Raw genomic sequence first — 10104 nt, forward strand, 5'->3', positions numbered from 1 at the left:
CTTGGAGACCCTCCTATTTCCTGGAAATAAGAAATAATTTGTGGTTTCTCGGTCCACAGCAGAGGCGGAGTATCGTGCTATGGCCATGACTATTTGTGAGGTGACTTGGCTTCGTGCCTTACTTCTAGATATGGGGTTACTCAATTGCCTCCAACTGTGCTCCATTGTGACAACCAGGCTGCTATCTCAATTGCTGCTAATCCCATATTTCATGAACGGACGAAACACATCGAGGTGGATTGTCAATTTATTCGGGATAAGCTAAAGTCTGGTTCTATGTGCACTCAACGTGTTCCATCTCATGCTCAATTGGCAGATATTTTAACTAAAGTGTTACCAGTCAAGCCTTACACAAGCTTGGTGCCTCTGGATCTTCTATGGCATCTCCCTCGGCTTAGCTTGCGGGGAATGATGTGGAGTATTTTGCTTAAAGGATATCTTGGTCATTTTATAATATTCTGTTAGTAAGATAGAGAGTTTATACATGCTTCATCAGTCCATAAAATCCAATCTTAGTACATTGAATTGCCAAACAAGGTAAAGATGAATTTGGCAACAAAATGAACAGTCGTCTACCAAAATTTTCAACATAAGACTATGATTTATAGGGAAACAACAAAAACTGGATTCATCTGTCCATCTCTTTGAGAAATCCTACTGGTGTAGCAAGTTTATTCTGGATTTCTGGTACATCTGTACATGATAATTGGTAAGTGCACTTTGACCACCAAGATCAGTAGATCTATCATCATATTCATCTGGAATTTCAGTGTATCTATGCACAAGAACGATGTACTGGTTAAGTCTGGTTACTTGACCAAATCACATTTGATCGCAGTAGACAAATATTTTGGTACACAAAGTTAAACAAGACTGCTCATGATCAAGAACGTGTAATTATTGAAATGTCCAAGTTCACATTGAATTGTCTGTTAGCTAATTGTCATGATTAACACCTTGAGTCCATGATTGCTAGTGAATGTTTTCGATATATGATCCAATCAAGACCCTCCACAAAATCCTCAACGTTTTGGGAGAGCTCGACTTCAAACCTCTTAACAATATATAGTCAAAAATTTCAAAGCAAGTGAGGGATTATATCATTAGTTGTTCAAGTACTGCATTATAATTGTATACTGGCTATAAACAGCAGAATTACTTGTGGATCTTTTATTTTCTAACTCTTATCTCCTACAAGATATTTAAGAAACTAGATTAAAAGGGGGGATGTGAAATTACATGTAACGGGTTGCCTTGGGCTTTGTTGATTGTAAAAGAACAAAAAACATGCATGTGTTTAACAGTGTGCATGCAGACTCTTCTTTGGATATAATATTTCAGTAATGCATCAAACAAGAGGCTCTTCTGATTTTAATTCTTGCAATGCAACTTCAGGGCCAGAGGTGGTGTCTTTGCTTGCTGTTTTATACTTGTACCACTTGCCACACATTATGAAGTAAGCCAAATTCAAAGCTTCCAAAGTCACAATAATGTAGTAAAAATAATCTAATCTTCCTTCATTAAGATCTTCTGCTAACCACCCCTTTTTCTCCATTACCTTCTGTCAATCTCTGAACCATTGTTTGCATAAAACTACTCAAGTAACTCGATGCAGCAGATGCACAGAAGAGACATGATGTAGCTATACTCTTCATGTTCTCAGGGCTTTGCTTGTAAAAAAGCTCGTTTTGTCCTATCATAAAAAATCCTTCGGAAAGTCCTGCTACAATTAATTGTGGTATGAACCAAAAGGCAGACATTGAAGAAATTTCCCCTTTTCTTGGTTCAATTCCTAATGTCGGTCTAGTCAGAGCCCATGTTCTTCTTTTGGATTCGATTAAGGCTGATACAAATAGACTTAGGCTAGATAAAACGATTCCAATGCCCATTCTTTGAAGCACAGTGATACCACCTTCTTTTCCAGTTAATTTTCTGAGCAAAGGAACAATGACTCTGTCATAAATAGGGATCCAGATAGTGAGTGTTACCATGGTAAATACAATATATGTTGCTGCTGGAATCCTGAATGTACTGCTTTTGATGAGGCGTCTATCGGATTGAAGAGCTTGAAAGACCAAATAGTTGTTTTGTTGGATAAATGCTACATGGTATACAAGGATGGCAAACCATATTGGAACCAATCTTAGCAAGCATTTCACTTCTTCCACTTGCTGGATAGTGCAAAGTCTCCATGGATCCACTGCTGATCCGTCCATCTTTAGATCGTCTTCTAGAGTTCTAATTGCTGCTTTGTCCAGAAACCTGGACGGTTAAGTTCAGTTTGTCAAGGAAAAGCATCAGCAATCAGAAAGTATCTAATACATGGTCTAATAGAATGAGTGTGAAAAGTAGTCATTTTAGACAACTGGAGGACATCAATACATGAATCAAGATAGTGATATTCAAAGGAGTTACTCATCTTTTGGTCTTTACCTGAATTGATCAGTGGATGATAACTTTAAGTTGGTAGATTTTTTTGGTACATAGTCAAAAAAGCGAAAGCCATGGTTGCTCCGGTGACTTCAATCCCCTCTTCTTGATAGCAGCCGCAAAGACTTGCACCACGCCTAGCAAAGGACTACCTTGTGGCAATACTATGACATATATTTGGTACCGATAAAGAAGAATACACATGAAAAGAACATAAGGAGGGTTGGAATTCCTAATCCGATAGACCAGCTAATATTGGACTGCACATACACTATGATCGTCAGGGACACCATTACTGCGAAAGTATAGGTAAAGTAGTACCAGTTAAAGAAACTATTGATGCCTTTTCTTCCAGAGTCGGTGTTGGGATTAAACTGATCTGCGCCAAAGGCTAAGTTACAGGGTCGTATGCCAGAACCTCCAACAACTAGAAGCGCAAAAGAGCTCAACAGAAAGCCATTTGCCCTGTTGTTGGTCCTTGGCATATGCTTGTCACTTCTTTCCCACAGCTTGGTGGATGAAGCTTTGAAATTGCTGCTGTTAGAGTTAGTAAAAGCATGCCCTGCATGTTTGACATACTACTTTAGCTTTTTAATCCATATCATCAACTGATATATAACAAATCATTTCTTGTTACTGATTTACACTAAACAACATGAATTATTACTGAAGAAATATTTGTACCGTGAAAGAAGATATGGAGGCGAATCCAAGCGTTTTGTAACGACCAAAATAAGTGTCTGAGAGGAAAGCTCTATGATGGTACCAAAATTACAAGTTCCCTGGAAAATATTGTTGAGATTTGTTGCAGTTATGGTCTTCATATGAAAGACAGAAGTGAGATACACTAGGAAGTTAGATGAAGTCCCAATTGTTCCCAGCTTCTCAAATGTCTCATTTCCTGCAAATCAAATTCAAAACAGAAAACAAAAACAAATTGTCAAATCCAGTGCAACTGAAGTAGAAATAAGATATAGTTGCAATTTCAAACAAAATAAATAACATAAGCTTTTTGAGTGTCAGTATACGTTACCTACGATATAAGGCATGGCCTTAATTCCTCTGTAGTTAGGTTCGCTGTCCATAGTGTCTGTGTCATCTTTCTGCGATTTGGAGATTACTCTCGAGGTTTTGTCCATCTTCTTGCTTCTACAAGTTGGAGTACCCTGTGACTGTTTTATGCTTGAAACATATATCCTTCAAGAGGTTTGCATGTTAATTTATACTCATTCCAGCACTGCACTACCCAAGTCAGTTCAAAGATTAGTACCTCTGGTCCTCCACGGCTCTGTTATTACAAAAATAAAATTCAAAATACTCGCGTAGTCATATTTAAGACACTGTTTTCCAAAAATGAGGGAGGAAACAAGTAATCTACTAGTATATAACATGTAGATTGTGAAACATAAAGACTCGTGAGTAAGATTACATATTTCATCTTTGACTGGGAATGTTCAATTAAATAAAATTCTTCATTTACCGATCTCCCCAACGTCTACGTGTTAGGAAAGGGACTTAGCATGCATTCTAGCGCTTATGTTTCCCTCACTCAACACCCGTTTTCAGATTTGAAGAGTGAACCACTAGGAGCCGAGCAATGAGCAATTCGGACCAGCTCTCTCAGCACGTTAAGGTGCTAGAAAGACCTGTATTACGCTTAAGTTTATGCCTAAGTGTTAATGATAACTACATGATCCTACTGGGGCCTTGCTCTAATACCTCAAGGTTTTAGATGAGCTGGTTACTCAACAGTTAATAAAATGGATGGTCCCTAAATCTAATCTTACTACATTGAGTTACTGACTAAGGTAAAGATAAATTTGGTAACAACCTTGAACAATTTGTCTACCAAGTGCATCAATCTGTGACTATGATCTATAGGAAAACAACAAACATTAGAAATCAAATATATACGGGTTCACACTAGACAGGTAAATTTGTCGCAACTCGCAACATTAGTATATAATAGCTACAGCCTACAGGCACCATAGGTCCATCTCTTTGACAAATACTGCTGGTGTAGATACGCACCCACACGTTTAGTCTGGTACACCAGTACATGACAAATCCTATTGAAATGTGGGGGCTAATTTGCCAAGTGCACTGTGACCACCAAGTAGATCAGTGAATCTATCAGCATCTGGAGTTTAAACAAGAATAATGGACTGCTAAATCTGGTTACTTAACCAAATCACATTTATATTTTGGTAGAAAAAGTTGAATAAGAGTGCACATGATAAAGATTATGTAATAATTGAAATGTCCAAGTTCACATTGAATTGGCTGTTAGCGAATTGTTATGATTGACACCTTGAGTCCATGATTGTGAGCAAATGTTATTGATATATAATCTGATCAAGGCCCTCCACAAAATCCTTGATATTTTAGGAGAGTGTTAACATGGCATGAGACTGTTAAGGTTTAGCTCGATTTTGAACCTTCTTGCTCCCAGTATCGTCAAAATGATCCAGTTATTAGTCGTTCTGGTACTGCCTAATAGTTGTAGAATGGCTAGCAACGGCACAGTTACTCAAGGAATTGCTATCTTTTGACTTCCAAATCTTATTTTTCGATCTTTCTCTTGGCCTCTTTGCATCACTCAGTCTAAATTTTATACAGTTTGTTAATTTTTCTGGTTGTAAACCAGTGTTTGATTATACTCCTAGATTAAGATATTACAAACGTAGTTAACCAACTTGAATATTCAGGGGTTAAATTGTCACGTTGCTCAAGTCGATGAGCAAGAATATCAAGAATATTAACAAAAAAGAAAAAGAAAACAAGACAAAATCTAGTACCCCGAGTATGTTGGATATTTTATGATCGAACTCCAGAATAATCACAGAGCTCTTTTTTTTTGATACAGAGGGGGGGGGGGGGGGTGGGATGCGGAATGAAGCTGAGTTCATTTCAACATTGTGGATACGCTTTTACCACTAGGCTATCACCTTACGCTCAAGAGAACCTTATGCAGATTGTTCTATATTGTTGAAACTTTAGTTTAATTAGTCAAACAGCGGACTTATTAAGTTTCAAGTTCTCCATTGCAACTTCATGGCCATTGTTGTCAGCAGTTTCCTTGTACCTGTACCACTTGGCTACCACTAGAAAGTATCCTAAATTTAATAATTCTAAACCTGCAATGAAGTAGTAATAATTATCCAATCTTCCCTTGTTCAGATCTTCTGACAACCAATTTTCTCCAGCTGAATTTCTTGTAATTCTGTGGACAACTGTTATCAAGAAACTACTTACGTAACTTGATATGGCGGTGCCACAAGCAAAGAAAGATCCCCCAAAGCTTCTCATATTTTCTGGGAATTGTTTGTAGAAAAATTCTACTAGCCCAACAACTGTAAATGCCTCTGAAAGTCCTACAATTGCCAACTGAGGCACCAACCAGTAACCTGAAAAGGAAGATATTGCCCCTTTTCGTGCTAATCCCAGTGTTGGCTTTGTTAATGCAATGGTTCTCCTTTCTTTTTCCACCAGGCCTGATACTAGCATGGCAATTACAGAGATAACCAGGCCAATGCCAACTTTTTGGAGGATCGTAATACCTGTTCTTTCTTGTTATTTTTCGGAGAAATGGAACTATCAATCTGTCATAGATAGGTATCCAGATAGTGAGGCATAACATCTGAAATACTGTGTAGGATGCTGCTGGAATTTCAAAACTTCCAATGCCGGAACGTCTATCAGATTGAAGGGCTTGGAACACTCCATAGGTATGCTGTTGGACTATAGCAATATAGTAGATCATTCCTGCAACCCAGATGGGAAGTACTCTCACGATGCATTTAACTTCCTCCACCTTCTGCATACTGCAAAGCCTCCACGAATCCACTGCTGATCCATCAGAATTTAGCTCGTCTTCTTTTGTTATGAGTGCTGCTTTGTTAAGAAATCTGAGACCAACATAACATGGTATTAATTGTCAAGTTGCCAGGAAACTTAAATTGTTACAAGACACACTTTTTTCTGCTGCAGTAATAAGGTAGCAAATATATACAATAGAATTTTAGACAGTGTCACCAACAATTATAAGATAACTTCTTATGAAATAGATGGAGAGTAACTGGTACCCGAATTGTTCTGTAAAGGGAAGCTTTGAGTTGATCGAATTAGCAGGCATAAAAGTACACATGGAGAGCCAGGGTTGGCCAGGCAATTCCAGTTTTCGCTTCTTGATTGCTGCTACAACAACTTGAGCAACGCTCGTAAGAGGACTACCTTCAGGTTTAACTTTGACATAGATTCTCGTACCAATGAAGAAGAATGCACATGATAAAAACATAAGAAATGTTGGGATTCCTAAGCCTATTCCCCAGTTGACTTCTGATTGCACGTAGACAATGATTGTGATGGATACCATCATCGCAAAGGTGAAGGTAAAATAATACCAATTAAAGAAACTATTGATTCCTTTTCTTCCAGATTCTGTATTAGGATTGAACTGATCCGCTCCAAAAGCCAAGTTACATGGCCTTATCCCACTAGCTCCAATTATTAATAGCACGAAACTACTGAACAGAAAAACAAGTTGCCATGCTGTTGGCCCGGAGCATGTGCTACCAGCTTCTTTACCACATTCAGGCGGATGAAGCGTCGATACTGCAGCTGTTAATGTGAGCACAAGCATTCCCTGTCATGTCAAAAACATTACGAAGAAATTTAGCTGTTAGATAAACAATTTTCCAGAAACCTGCAGATAGTATATCTTTAACAATAAGGAACAACGTTTAATTACCACGAAAGACGAAATGGAAGCGAAACCGAGTGTTTTATAGCGTCCAAAATAAGTGTCACACAAGAAAGCTCCGAACAGAGTACCAAAGTTGCAAGTGCCATTGAATACATTAATGACATTAGTTGCTGTAATAGATTTCATGTTGAAGACAGTAGTGAGGTAAACCAACAGATTTGACGAGGTTCCGATTGTCCCTAGCTTTTCAAATGCTTCATTTCCTGCCAAAACAAACAAATATTCACCAAACTCTATAGTCTACAAATTTACACACATATTAAATGTTATAAAAATCTGTCAACTCGGACGAGTACTCCGAAATTCAGACGAGTAGCCGAATTTCAACTACACAACCGAGTAAAACCGATTTCCGATTTTATAACTTGCACATGGTTTAGCAGGTGTTGAAGTTGTACCTATAACAAAGGGCATGGCTCTGACTCCTCTGTAATTTGGCTCTTCTTTGGTGGTAACAGCTTTCTCATTTTCATTCAATGTTGCCATTTTTTGCTTGATAGTTGTGTAGTTGTGGTTACAGTTTGAAAGATGTTATTGGGTTAATGCAAGTGCAAAACAGATGATAAGAGAGAGATGTGTATTTATAGATGAGAGGTCCAAAACGTATGAGTTCTTGTTCCTGGTTAGTGCAGACATGTATCATTCATCATGGTGGGACATGTAAATATAATTGCTCGCGGACTCCACCGTTTGGAACTTGTTAGTGAAAAGCATACTACTGTAACAGAATGCACTATGCAGTGTTATCAACAGAACTTTTCATTTCTTGTTCTCTGTCTACCAAGAATTCATGATATACTTTTCATTTCTTGTTCTCTGTCTACCAAAAATTCATGAAATTTTAAAATGTTTAATTGAAAAATAGAATTAACATTAGAGTTGAAATTCTATTTTATGCCCATAATATACTTTTTGATTTTAAATCATGGTAATGATTATCATCATTTTAGTTTTAGCAGTGAGCTTGGATTAATAAAATTTTCTAGGTTTGCATGATAATCTCAAAACTTTATTCTCATAAAATTTTGTTCACATATTTAACTAACTTCAACAATGTGATCTATCATCACTATATATATATTATAGTTTTATACTCGTGCAAAATGATTTATATTATATATGCTGTATATACATTTTTTTGAAATTTATTATTTTATCTGTCAATTCACTAATGGTACTTATTTTTCTAGGAGCGGGCTGATGGGGATGGTACTTAATTGGATCTTGTTAATCCAATTTTTTAACATTTTTTGCATAAAATTAATTTTCTACTAATTTTAAAATTATTAAATATATTTCTTACTGTAACTTAGTATAATATATCTTCAAACCTTACTCGCAATTTCCACAATGAAATGCACAAATTGAAATTATTTAATTTACTTAAAATTTATAACTATTAATATTAATTCTAAAATGATGAATATATCCTGACAGACCATCTTTACCTTACACCAATTATATATTAAATATAAATAATATTTTATTATTATAGATTCTCTTTATCATTAAACGACAATATATAGTAGAGAGAGAAATAGGGTGTGTATAATAATAATAATAATAATAATAATATAATAATAATAATAATAATATATCTGAATTATAAGAATGGAGGGAAAAAAAGGAAATGTCAAAAAAGATGTAACAATAATTTTTTATTATTAAAATTGAAATAAGAATTATCACAATAACCTTAAAATTAAAACTAAGGCATTTGAGAGTTGTCCTTCTATTTTAAGGTACAATTAAAACATTGTTGGAATTAACTTTTTCATGAAATTGCCCTAATTTTGATTTAGTAAGGTATAACATAATATAAGGTATCTCTTGCTATAAAACATCATCGCCACATTATTGGATAACTTTCGTTATCAAATGCACAAAATAAAAAATTAGGATATTTGTATATTTAGAATTAAAGATAATTTATAATTGAAGATGGTTATAATGATTTTTATCGAATCATATAGTTAATTAGAAATACATTTCAAGGAGGTTCAATTTTGACGAAAGTGTAATAACTACATAAAATCTTACTTAATTAAACATGAAAATTCTTAGTCGTAAAACACAATTAATATTATAATGTTTTAGGATCCTAAATTTAATTTTAGATCATTGTCTAAATTCAAATGAGTACAAAACTAAGATTATTTTCCTAAATACAGGAAATTAATTATATGATTACAAAAATGTCATTCAATTTTTATACATAAAATTCTAATAATTTTTTTAAAAAAATATTAAATTAACTTTAATAACACTTTTCTCATATTATAATGCAAGCATGTTTTAATATCAATAGCTAACTCTAGAGGTTAAATCTCCCTCATAAAATTAAAATCTTGTATAACGTTTTTGCAGAAACAATATCTCAGTTAGGAGGCGATTAAGTGCTAAGTGAGTTCGAGTTCCCCTACGTGTTTACCTGATATTGAGCATATAGGACATATATTCTTCCATTGCCTATTTGCAGTTCAGTGTTGGCGATATGTAGGTATTTGGTACTTCATGAATAGGAAAGTCTAGGACAACAAGGTTGCAACTGTTGAGGTGACTATGGATTGAGGAAATAAATCTATTGCAAAACGTATTGTTGACGGAGGAATCTGGCAACAACAAAGATTGAGGTTTATCGCCGGAACTAAGATCTGTGACGGTGGTTCTTTGTCGGAAACTTAAGCGGTGTGTGGTTGATGTAGTTGTTTTAGGATAAGATTGATCAGAGTAAGTGGTAGCTCTCTTATCAGCTCTCTTATCAGCTCTCAACTTCTTACCCTCTCAATGTGCCTACGTACCCTTTATATAGGGATCAAGCCTGACGTAATTCTCGCAGAACAAGAAGTCTGATGGGTTTAGACTTCTTATTCCTAAGTCCAGTAGAAGCCCATCTAATATCCGTCTTC

General features: G+C 35.6%; 2 pseudogenes; both read right to left on the bottom strand.

Moving 5' to 3' along the window:
* Window positions 1-1253: 1253 nt before the first annotated feature.
* On the bottom strand, window positions 1254-3846 carry LOC141704555 (protein NRT1/ PTR FAMILY 2.11-like; annotated as a pseudogene).
* Window positions 3847-5133: 1287 nt separating this feature from the next.
* On the bottom strand, window positions 5134-7838 carry LOC141704557 (protein NRT1/ PTR FAMILY 2.11-like; annotated as a pseudogene).
* Between the last annotated feature and the right edge of the window lie 2266 nt (window positions 7839-10104).

This window comes from Apium graveolens, unplaced genomic scaffold (assembly GCF_009905375.1).
Source record: "Apium graveolens cultivar Ventura unplaced genomic scaffold, ASM990537v1 ctg7981, whole genome shotgun sequence".
NCBI classification, from domain to species: Eukaryota; Viridiplantae; Streptophyta; class Magnoliopsida; order Apiales; family Apiaceae; genus Apium; species Apium graveolens.